General features: G+C 31.7%; 1 protein-coding gene across 2 annotated transcripts in view; it reads left to right on the forward strand.

The window, feature by feature from the left end:
• Positions 1-12,186, forward strand: part of LOC145327312 (uncharacterized) — a 39,497-nt gene that overhangs the window by 12,397 nt on the left and 14,914 nt on the right. The window contains exon 1 of one of the 2 annotated variants that reach the window (XM_080170949.1): positions 11,015-11,102. The exons of the other annotated variant lie outside the window; for it this stretch is intronic. The gene's annotated coding sequence lies outside the window, so the exon portion shown is untranslated. Of the gene's footprint in view, positions 1-11,014; positions 11,103-12,186 lie in introns of those variants that run through there. 2 annotated transcript variants of the gene reach the window in all.

The following is a 12,186-nucleotide window of genomic DNA, read 5'->3' on the forward strand; positions in this document are numbered from 1 at the left end:
GGTCAACATATAAACACAATATGCCCAATCCGCTGCTAATCAGACTATCTACTATTACTCTTACAAAATCAAACTTTTTATAATTAGAACAATCCCAAAAAAGAATGTTAAAATTGTTAGGGATGCACATTATTTGTCTGCAGGACAAGCCTTGATTAGAAGCTCCAAGTAATTCTAACTTAAACATCGAAAGAGAAATGGATGCACACAGAAAATAAAGATATTTATGTAAAGTACATTCCTTAATAAAAATGTTAAATATTTCTTTATTTTCATATATAATAATTCATTTTAAATGAAATAACAACTTATTTCTTTCTTACGCAACAAGAATTTGCTTAATAAGCATATCAAATATAACATTCATAAATAAATCAAGAATTTGCTTAATAAGCATATCAAATATAACATTCATAAATAAAAGTTTAACACTTTAAATTTTTTAAAATCATCTCATTTACTTCAGGAAAAAAGACTTGTTATCATAAAATAAATTACTTTAAAAGACAAATTACTAAAAATTCTAAAATACACTAAAAAAAAAAAAACTAAACAAATACCTAAACTACAAAAAATGACAAACATAAAAATAAACACTAAAAAAATACTTTACAAAAAAAAATTACACTTTAAAAATACACTATAAAATAATACACTTTTAAAGTAAAAAATATGCAAAAATATAGACCTACATCAAAAAAAACTTGACTTAATTAAAAAATACTCTAACACAATAAAAAAATGAAATTATCAGCAAAAGTAGGTTTATATCAGCCTTCCTTTTCTCATCTCATTGGAAGCCTGCTGGTTTTCTTAAGCTTGGTGTAGCTTAAAGCACTTTAAACTGTAGCCCTGTAAATTTAACCTGGTCAACTGTAAGACTCCACTGATTGAAGCATATCATAGGAGGGTGTTGAATGGTCTGCATGTAATATAAATTATAAATTTTTTTATAAAATTGTAATCTTATCAAATGTAGATTCGAAAATATATATTCATTCATTCATATTTCTTATTTAGAAAATTCATTAATTTCTACCTTATACTGTTTTTCATAATAATCAATGCATAAATTCCTTTAAAAATTGTTATTTTATCAGGATCAATCTTTAAAGGAGGAGAAAATTGCAAAATAAATGTTTTTCCATTGATTTTCTTTGGATTTGCATAATGAAGTGGACCAGTAAAAAATCAAAAATATAGTTTTTGATTGATACATATGCATTTTACTTTAAACAGAATCTTTTTTCTTTTATCATATGCATTGCTTTAACAAATAGAAACAATGTACAGTAAATCTGTACACTTACTGACTACTATAGACAAACTATCCAGGAAAATGTAGATTGCATAATGAAGTGGTTCTGGGTTTATTTATCAACTCCTCATGTTTAGTTCGTTCTCATAATCAAAATTGTGTTACTTGTAAAATAATGCTTGTATGTTTATTTTCAGACAGAGTATAAAATGAAAGAAGACTAAATATTATAAAACTGAATATTGAACCATAGAAAGAAACAAAAAATATAGGTAGGTATGTTTCATTTTATTGTTCAGTTCTCATTTTAAGGAATCTTTATATAACACACCCCACACAAAGGCTTGTTAAAACTGAATTTTATTGAAACATTAAAAGAAAAAAAACATGGGTATGTTCTATTTTATCAAATTAAAGTAAGCAATTGTCTGTCTGTCTTTGACTTTGCTAACCATTGAGAATTGATTAGTTCTCTTTTGAAGGAATCTTGATATAATTCTAGGTATGTTATTTTTGTTACAGTGTAGTACAAACCTATAATAGGAAAAAAAAAATTTTAATGTAAAATAAGAATAGTTTCTCTCAAAGTTCTTAGTCAGAACCCCCCTTTTATGAAGAGGTAATCTTTCATATGTTTGTGTTTTATTTAGTTCAGATTAGGTTAGGTAATGTATGTAATAGTAGCATAGACGTCCAAGGGGGGGGGTAATGGGGCGATTAACCCCCCCAAACGCATCTTTAATACTATATTTTTAATAAAATTTAAATTACCCCCCCCAAAAAATTTTACCCCGGGGGTAAATTTTGGGGGGGGTAAACAAATTTTACCCCTGCCAACAGATTTCAGGGGGGGTAATTACCCCCCCCCCCCAAGCAAATTTTACCCCCGGGGTAAAAATTTGGGGGGGGGGTAAAAAAATTTGTTTAAGAAGATAAACATAAAAATGTTTAATAAATGAGTCAACCCAAATTGCAAATTTGTTGTAAATGTATTTTGACATTTGCTTTCTTATAAATAAATGTTTGTATTTATGATATGATAATATGTGTAAATAATATTGCTTCTCTAAAAATAATTTTAAAGAAAAAAGTCATAATTCTTTGAAAAAAAGTTATTTTTAAAATGTAAAAATAGGTAGTATCTTATATATTTTGTTTGCTTTATTGTTTAAACATCTGTGTCGTCCTAACCTTACAGGGCTACCTTGTACATACCCAATTTACCCTAACCTAAGTTTAAGGAATACTAATTTAAAAATTTTTTAATATTTCAACTAAATCGTGTAAATACTGATTCTGTATATACATTTTTTCCAATGATAGTTTTAGTTTATAGTATTTTTCAAAACATACTCAAAATCGTAAACGATGGGTGATTTCGTAGAGAAATGTTACTGTTTTCAATATTTTCAAAATACTAAAATAACCCTAAAAATATACAAATTCCCCGATATATTCAAACGACCGGAAATTGAGACTTCACACCTCTGTTAACATTTTCATACGGAGAGAAGGGGTCAACTTATGCTAGATTTGGGATGTATTTGTAAGATACTACATATGTTCACATATCTTTACGGTCAAACATTGTCAGAAAATCATAAAAATTCCGGAAAATATTATCATACGAAGAAGGTTTATGACCTCACTAGAATTTTATGACTTGGAATAATAGAGGTTTGGTGAATAGATTTTTTTTATAGCATCACGCAATCTCGTAGCCAGATTATCAAGATAGTTAATATTAGTTCTTATTGCTAATTTCGCTTGTTTTTTTATTTCCATTTTGGCAGCATTTCATGCTTAATAAACCAACCAATCACAATTAAAGAAAAAAAGTCTCCAAAGTTGTTATTGCTAGTTTATCTTTTGACTTTTCCAGTTACTTTATGTTCTGTTGTGTTTGTCAGTTCAAATAAAGAAATAGGATTTTGTAGATTTATTAATTATGTATTATTTTTTAAAAATGTTATGTAACCCCCCCCCCCCCCCCCAATCATATTTCTTAAAATATCTTATACGTGAGTCACACACAAAGTAGGGTGAGAAGGACAACAACCTGCCAGATGGTTCATCCTGCACCGTACATCAAGGACCTGCTGAGCTGTACCAGGAGGGTTCTACCGAGCTGGGGAGATTAACAGATAGATGTCAGACCGAAAGTTGTCCCTGGTCCTCCAGGTTGGGGGTTGGTCGTGGGCCTAACTAGTCAACACCATAAAAACAAAATTGTTAAAGAAACCACTAGAGAATCCAAAAATAAAAACCAGGGAGATAACGCCATGCAAGGTCAGGTTATACCTGACAATATGATGACTGGTGGCCAAACCCGTAAGGAAGCCAACAGACTGAGGGCAGGAGTGTTAAATCCAAAACATAACATCAGATTCGGAAATTGGAATGTCCGAACCATGTTTGAAACATCAAAACCAGCTCATGTTATTAAGGAAATGGATAGGTACAATATTTCAATTCTTGGGATAGCTGAAGCTCGATGGACTGGCCATGGACTTCAGAAAACAGATACAGGGCACACAATTCTTTACTCTGGTAACCAACATCACCACATACACGGAGTTGCAATCATAATAAACAAAGAGGCCTCAAAGGCCTTAATAGAATGGGAACCAATCTCCGACAGAATGATTAGGGCAAGATTTGATTCCAAATACTGCAAAGCTACATTTTTCCAAGTGTATGCACCCACAAATGATAAGGATGATGAAGTTAAAGAAGAGTTCTACAGTCTTCTTTCCAGTGAACTTCACAAAATTCCTAAACATGACCTGCTGATGGTCAATGGTGACTTTAATGCCAAAGTTGGCAAAGACAGAAGAGGCTATGAAGATGCACTAGGTACTGAAGGAATTGGCGACAGGAATGACAATGGTAATAGACTTTTAGAGTGTTGCATTAACAATGAACTAGTTGTAATGGGAACACAATTTCAACACAAAGATATCCACAAACTAACCTGGAAATCTCCAGATGGGCGAACTAGGAATATGATTGATCATACTCTAGTAAACAGAAAGTGGATTAAGTCAGTAAGGGATACTAGAGTCTTTAGAGATGCAGATGTTGGCAGTGACCACAACCTTGTTATTTGTACTGTTAAACTTTGTCTGAAAGCAGCCAAAAAACAAGAAAAATCTCTAAGAAAAGTTTACAATACAGACAAACTGAAGGACAGGCAGACAAAACAAGAATTCTCAATCAAACTTAAGAACAGATTCAGAATCTTAGAAGACTTAGAGGAGGAAGAAAATGAAGTGGAGGCAACATGGAATAGGATCAAACTTAACTACAACAGAACTGCTGAGGAAGTATTGGGCTTTAGAAAGAAAGACAGAAAAGAATGGATATCTGACCAAACATGGGAAAAAATAGAATGCAGAAAGAAGATAAAAGCAAAACTAAATTCTGCAAAATCTGAGAGGCTGATAGAAAGACTTAGAGCTGTATATGCTTCTAAGGATAAAGAGATAAAGAAGAGTGCTAGATTTGACAAACAGAAATACGTTGAAGAACTGGCAGAAGAAGCTCAAGAAGCATCAGAAAGAGGTGACTTGAGAAGATTGTATAAGATAACAAAACAATTAAGTGGCAAGAACCATAACATTAGTCAAGTTGTCAAAGATAAAGATGGCAAACCCCTAACATCAGAAAAAGAGGTCTTAAAACGTTGGAAAATACATTTTGAAGAAGTTTTAAATAGACCAGAACCAGAAACAGCAGCCAGCCCAGAACCTGGAAGAGAATTGGAGATTAACACAGAAGCTCCAACAGATGGAGAGGTAAGAAAAGCTATCCAAGGTCTCAAACTAAATAAATCACCAGGTGGAGACCAGATTTCTGCAGAACTGCTTCTGGCAGACTTGGATACTGCAGTCAAGGTCTTGACTGACTTACTAGGGAAAATTTGGAGGAAGGAGAAGCTTCCAGATGACTGGGTCAAAGGTATTATTATTAAATTGCCAAAAAAAGGCAACCTTGCTATTTGTGATAACTGGAGAGGAATAATGCTACTTTCAATACCAAGCAAAGTCTTAAGTAAAGTACTACTAGCAAGAATAGATGAAGCTATAGACAAGAAACTTAGAGAAGAACAGGCAGGATTCAGGAAAGGTAGAGGCTGTATCGACCAGATCTTTACCTTAAGAAACATCATCGAGGCCTGTGCTGAATGGAACATCCCCCTACACATAAACTTTGTTGACTTCCAGAAAGCTTTTGATTCTATACACAGAAACACTCTTTGGAAAATTCTCAGAAGTTATGGAATCCCAACTAAACTTGTCACTATCATTAGCAAGTTTTATGAAAACTTTCAAGCTTGTGTAGCAGTTGATAACAAAACTACAGAATTCTTCAAGATTGGTACTGGAGTTCGTCAGGGATGTATACTATCCCCCATTCTTTTTCTGCTTGTAATAGATTGGGTCATGAGACAAACAAATAACAGGCCAAGAGGTCTACAATTTGGTATCCATGGTATACTAGAAGATTTAGACTTTGCTGACGACCTAGCAATGATATCATCTAGTATCAAACAACTTCAAAATAAAACAGACAGAATTGTAAACTTTGCCAAACAAGTAGGTCTATTCATAAATGTCAAGAAGACAGAAGTAATGAGCATAGGAGTTGCAGCACAGGAGACAATCAAGATTGAGGGTAATGATATCAAAAATGTTGATAAGTTCACTTACCTTGGAAGTGTAATTACCAACAAAGATGGCGCTAAAGCTGACATAGTAACCAGGATTAACAAAGCTAGAACTGCTTTTAAGAGTCTCAAAAACATCTGGAGATCCAAGAGACTCAGCTTAAAAACAAAATTAAAAGTATATAGCAGCAATGTTAAAACTGTTCTTCTGTATGGGTCCGAATGCTGGAGAGTAGTAACAAATGAAATGAACAAAGTAAACTCTTTTCATAACAGTTGTTTAAGGGAGATTTGTCGGATCTTCTGGCCAAATAAGATATCAAATAATGATCTGTACAACAAGACAAATGAAAAGGATATCGAATTTCAAATTAGAGGGCGTAGATTACGATGGCTAGGACATGTTCTAAGAATGGACAACTCAAGGTTCCCCAAGAAATGCCTAAGGTGGGACCCTCCTGGAAAGCGCAGCAGAGGTAAACCCAGGACAACATGGAAGAAAAGTGTGGAGAAAGAGCTGGAGAGGATGGAACTGACATGGGGAGAGGCAGAAACATTGGCTAAAGACCGTCCCTCCTGGAGGATTGCAGTGGCCGAATTTGCTGAAAAAGCAAGACGCGGATAAGTGTGACACACAAAGTAGAGAAACAGGTGCATATATATTGTTAATGAATTCTGGCGTGGGGGGGGGGGGTTACAATGATGCATCAGATTCAGAAGTAGCTAATATACCAACCAAAGGTTTTTTTATAATATCTATATGTGATACTTAATTTTTCAAAATATTGCTTGACTTTGATGTATCAATGATCAGAAATAGCTATTTATTTATCTAATATACCAAACAAAATTTTTTTTTATAATAATTAATATAATATCTATATCAGTTACTTAAGTTCTCAAATTTAAAATATAGCTTGAATTTTCTAAAGAATAATTCTTACAACATTTCTGTACGAACACCTTGGCTGACCGTAATATCATGTTACCAGTTACTTACCACCACCCCCCCCCCCCCCATATTCCGAGGGTAATCCCCATAAATCATACATTTAAATAAATACAGGAGAAGACTTTATAATAATAATACTCGAGTCCCCTCCCTCCTCTTTACTACTTACTAGTAATATAAATAAAGACATCTTCTTAGCTTTAACTTTACCAATTCCGAGCCTAACCAAGGAGAGCGCAAAATATAGCTATTTCTTTCATAGTTAAACGGCTCCTCGGGGCTAAAAAATCTGGTTTTAATAATTAAGTTAAAAGTAAAACTATAGAAACTATTTTTTGAAGCGAAGCTATTTCTGATTTATTTACATAAAAACTGATTTATTTAAATAAAGCGGAAAGCTGTCTATAATACGATGCGATAAATCTCTATTTTTGAAGCGAAGCTATTTCATAATTAAGTTTTTTTTAAAATCTTTTCTCTTTTTTACCAGAATCATTTTTAAACTTTTAAAGTGTCTGATAAAATTAAATCTAAAAGCTATCCACCAATATAAAAAGTGTATATAATAAGCAGCCGGTTAGTTTAGGCCGTAAATCCAATAATGCGATATAATTATCCGAAGTTCCTAATCCAAACACAAGTATTAACTGATTTTTTTTTGACATGCAACTCTATAATTAAATTAATCGTTACCAGAATCGTTTTGAAAGTGTTAGTGTCTAATAAAATTAAATCTAAAGACTATCCACCAAAAATGAATATAACAAGTGTATTATTTTGAGTTTCTATCACATTTATTTTTTACAATATCACGCAAAAGTTATTTTTATAATATTTACAATTCAATTTCAATATAGTTATTTAAGTTTCTATTTACAATACATACAAAACAAATAGTTAAATAATAATTACGAACGAGTTTAGTTAATATTAGATGAATATATGATGGCGATGGTGAACAGGTAATAATAGATGGCGATGGATTATTAATATATATACAGGTAACAGATGGCGATGGTGAACAGGTAACTGATGGCGATGGTGAACAGGTAATAATAGATGGCGATGGATTATTAATATATATACAGGTAACAGATGGCGATGGTGAACAGGTAACTGATGGCGATGATGAACTGGTAACAATATACATATGATTAAATTAAATTAATGAAAATGCTGGTGGATATTAAACACAATTATCTGCTGTTGATTTCAGAAATAGCTTTGCTTCAAAAGTTAGTTTCTATAGTTTTACTTTTAACATATTATAGACATTTTCGTTTTTATTTATGTAAATAAATCAGAAATAGCTTCGCTTCAAAAAATAGTTTCTATAGTACTTTTACTTTTAACATATTATAGACATTTTCCGTGGATTTTAATTTTTAAAATATATCTTTAGTTTTTTTTCACAAAGCCGTAATTTGTCGATATAAGTCGATTTAATTTTTTTTATTAAAAAAAATAGATATCATTCTAGAAATCTACATACAAAGAAATAAAAACTTGACTTAAGTACTCGTTTTTATGGTAAATAAAAATATCGTCTGTACTTTCCTAGGAGTTTTATGAAGGCTTTTTGACCAATTATACAAAGATATGATGATAGTAACCAAATTTAGATAATCACTTTAATAATTTTAGTTCTTTCTTTTTGTCTGTCTATCTTTTATTAAATACAAATCGTAAAATTCGGAATAACTATATACGGTTTTTTTGGACTTCAGTTGAAAGAAATCGTTTTTACTTTCCGGTCATACGCTTATAATACGATGTGATAATTTGATAAATATCTATTTTTTGAATTAAATTTATCGCCTGGACAGACATACTTACAAAGCTATGTTCATATATATTTAAGATTTTAGATTAGTTTGTTTCCCTTCAGTATTTTATTTTTTTTGGAGCGAAGCTATTTCATAATTAAGTTTTTTTTATAGACATTTTTCCGTGCATTTTAAATTTGTTTCAATTTTCCCATAATTACTAAAATAAAAGAATAATGTCAGTTGTCTTTAATATGATAGGATAAATATCTATTCCAATATGGCTTCTAAATTACATATACGGCACAATGCGATAAATATCTATTTCAAACCGTTGGGTCAGTAATTAATAGCTCTTCATTATTAATTTAAGCATCTTAGAATTGCCCCAGCATCGCATCATATTATAGACATTTTCCGTGGATTTTAATTTTTAAAATATATCTATAGTTTTTTTTTCACAAAGCAGGATTTAATACATTGATACAAGATGGGGGTGGAGAATATCGTAACCACTGGTATATATGAAGGGGTACGGGAGGGGATGGTGGGGGGGGGGTGGTTGGAAGATGGGGGTGGAGAATATCGTAACCACTGGTATATATGAAGGGGTACGGGATGGGATGGTGGGGGGGGGGTGGTTGGAAGTGGTTGAAATTTTAGTACATTAAATATCCGTAAGAGGATGAATATTTCAAATTGTTTTTCATTTTTTAAACTTTCATTGGTCAGAAAACAAATAAACACAAATGAAATTTAAAGTTTTACAAAAATATTTTAAGAAATGTTAACTTAAGTTTGATATAAATATAGCTTTCATAAAAGTCAGTAATTTAATTTAGACCAACCAAATTGACTGGAAGTTAGGTAAGATTGATTGTATTTATTTTATATGTTCCAACTAAAGATTTTAGTTCCTGTCTTTTATGAAGGCTTTTTGGCCAATTATATAGCAATTAAGATGAAGATATGATATATCAGTAGTTGATTAAATTTTTTGATTAAAAAAACATAGAAATCATTCTAGAAATCTACATACAAAGAAATCATTGATATATAGAAATAAAAACTTGACTTAAAAGTACTCGTTTTTATGGTAAATAAAATTAACATATCTTCGCTTAATCGCTGTACAATATTATTTTTTGGGGGGGGGGGGGGCGGGGAGGAAAAATTTATGTCACCTGATTAAGGAAGGGAAACTGGAAGGGTCAACTTAACTGAACTCACATGAGAAATATGAGATCTTCATACAGAACAATAATTTTCTATAATTAGGGTCAGTTTGTCCGTCCGTAAAAAACGGATAGCTTTTTTCATTTCTGGTAATGTAGGCATTTGCTTCCTGTATCCGTTTGTCATAAAGTTTCAGTACTAGTTTTTATGGATGTTTTAATCCTTGTTAATATTCCCCAATATACAAGGTATATTGATAAAAGGGTCAACTTAGTCACGTGAACAAGGACAATATACATTTTAACCCCCCCCCCTTTCATATTCATATTTGACTTGCAACTTTGGATGGAAATATAAATACCCTTTAGGATTTAACTTTCACTTGACCTATACTCCCCCCCCCCCCCCCCCACCTCTTTTAGCAAAAGTTGACCGATGACATATCATATCATATATTAGGGGAGGGATCTTTTACAACGAGACTTAAATAAATATAAGAAGAGTAAGTATTTAGAAAAAAATAACCTATATAATACTAATAGGATACTAGTTCAGATATTTCTTAATCTTAAGCTACTGACCAAAAAAACAAAAATAACAACACGGCACAAATTTTAAATGTTGAATGTGCGTGTGTGCGTCTGTTTTGATCTAGCTGACCTTTACAGGGTAGCTTCTTATAGTTTAATTCGTATATTTATCTTTCTTTTTTGCTTTTAAAAATTTATGTATTTATTAATGTTAAGCTTCAGACAAAAGCCAACAAAAAAAAACTTTTGCTAGAAATATGCGAAGGTTCCGTGATCATATGAACAGGCTATTTTATTTGAGAAATCCACTATTTTTTAAAAAACTCAAATTGCCCAATAAAATTAAACGGTCTAGCTAAGTTTTTGAAAGGGATAATTAGTGATTTACAACGATATCCTGGCCGTATGAAAATGTATAGCTATTTCAATATTTATCAAATACCTATTTAACCCCTTTCTTTCACACGTTTAACCCCCAGTATGAAAATTAGGGAATTTAGCAATATTTGGCACCAATTTTAATATTTTGAAGCCGTAAATTAGTTTTTGAAACTAACGATATGACTGATTTTTTCTGTCCTTCTCTTGAATGCAAAAATGTGTAGGTATACCTTCTTTAATTCAATTAGATCTACTTATGAAATAATAATTTTGTTTATTTTCAGACAAAAAATAAAATTAAATAAGATTTTAAACTGAAGTCAACATAAAGAGAAACAAACCACGCCTAGTCTCAGTTCAGAAAATTAAAGTAAGTTAGTTTTTAACAAGTACTAGAATAAATATGTCCATAACAATGAATAAAACAGCACATTTGGATTACTTTTACTTACATATTGATGGACACACCCTACATATATAGAGTAGCGATACTAGTTAAGATATGGATGTAAGGAGAGAGTTTTCATAAAGTAAATATTGACAGACCTACGGAAACAACCTTAAATAAAGAGAAGCTGTAATAAGAAAGTCATACAAATAAAAAAAAAATAATAAAAGTGGAATTATTATTCCAATTCTACAATAGTATTACATTAAATATTATTTATTCCAGGTGTAAGAACAATTAAGAATCCATCATGAACAAGTGTCTTATCTGTTCTAAGGAATTCTCTAGAAAGGATAGTTTAACAGTACATATGAGAATTCATACAGGTGAGAAGCCATTTAAATGTGATACATGTGAAAAAGCTTTCTGTACAAGAAGTGATTTAACAGTACATATGAGAATACACACAGGAGAGAAGCCATACTCTTGTGATACATGTGAAAAAGCTTTCCGGACAAATGGTGAGTTAATTTCCCATAAGAGGAACCATACAGCAGAGAAGCCTTACACTTGTGATACATGTACAAAGGCTTTCTCGCGACAAGATGCATTAGCTAAACATAAGAGGATCCATACAGGAGAAAAACCATACTCTTGTGACACATGTGATAAGGCTTTCTCACGCCAAAGCAACTTAATTGTACATAAGAGGATCCACACTAGTGAGAAGCCATACTCTTGTGAATTATGTCAGAAATCTTTTTACACCAAATCAAACCTGACAATACATTATGAATCAGCTAAACATCTTAAAAAGATAGAATCTTCTAACATTAAAATTCCACAATCTGCTTCTACCAGTTTTGTTGATTGTGGTGAAGCTGACATAAAACTAGAAATTAAAGAAGAAGAAACTCTTGATGAGGATCCTATATCTATAAAGATTGAGACTGAGAGTGTGGAAAAGAGGAAATAAAGGAGGAAGAAGGAATTGAGAGTGAAGAATTTGTTTAAGTAGATAAACATAAAATGTTTGATAAATGAATGAACCTAGTTTGCGAATTTG

Source organism: Acartia tonsa, chromosome 8 (genome assembly GCF_053477335.1).
Source record: "Acartia tonsa isolate MP-2025a chromosome 8, ASM5347733v1, whole genome shotgun sequence".
Taxonomy (NCBI): Eukaryota; Metazoa; Arthropoda; class Copepoda; order Calanoida; family Acartiidae; genus Acartia; species Acartia tonsa.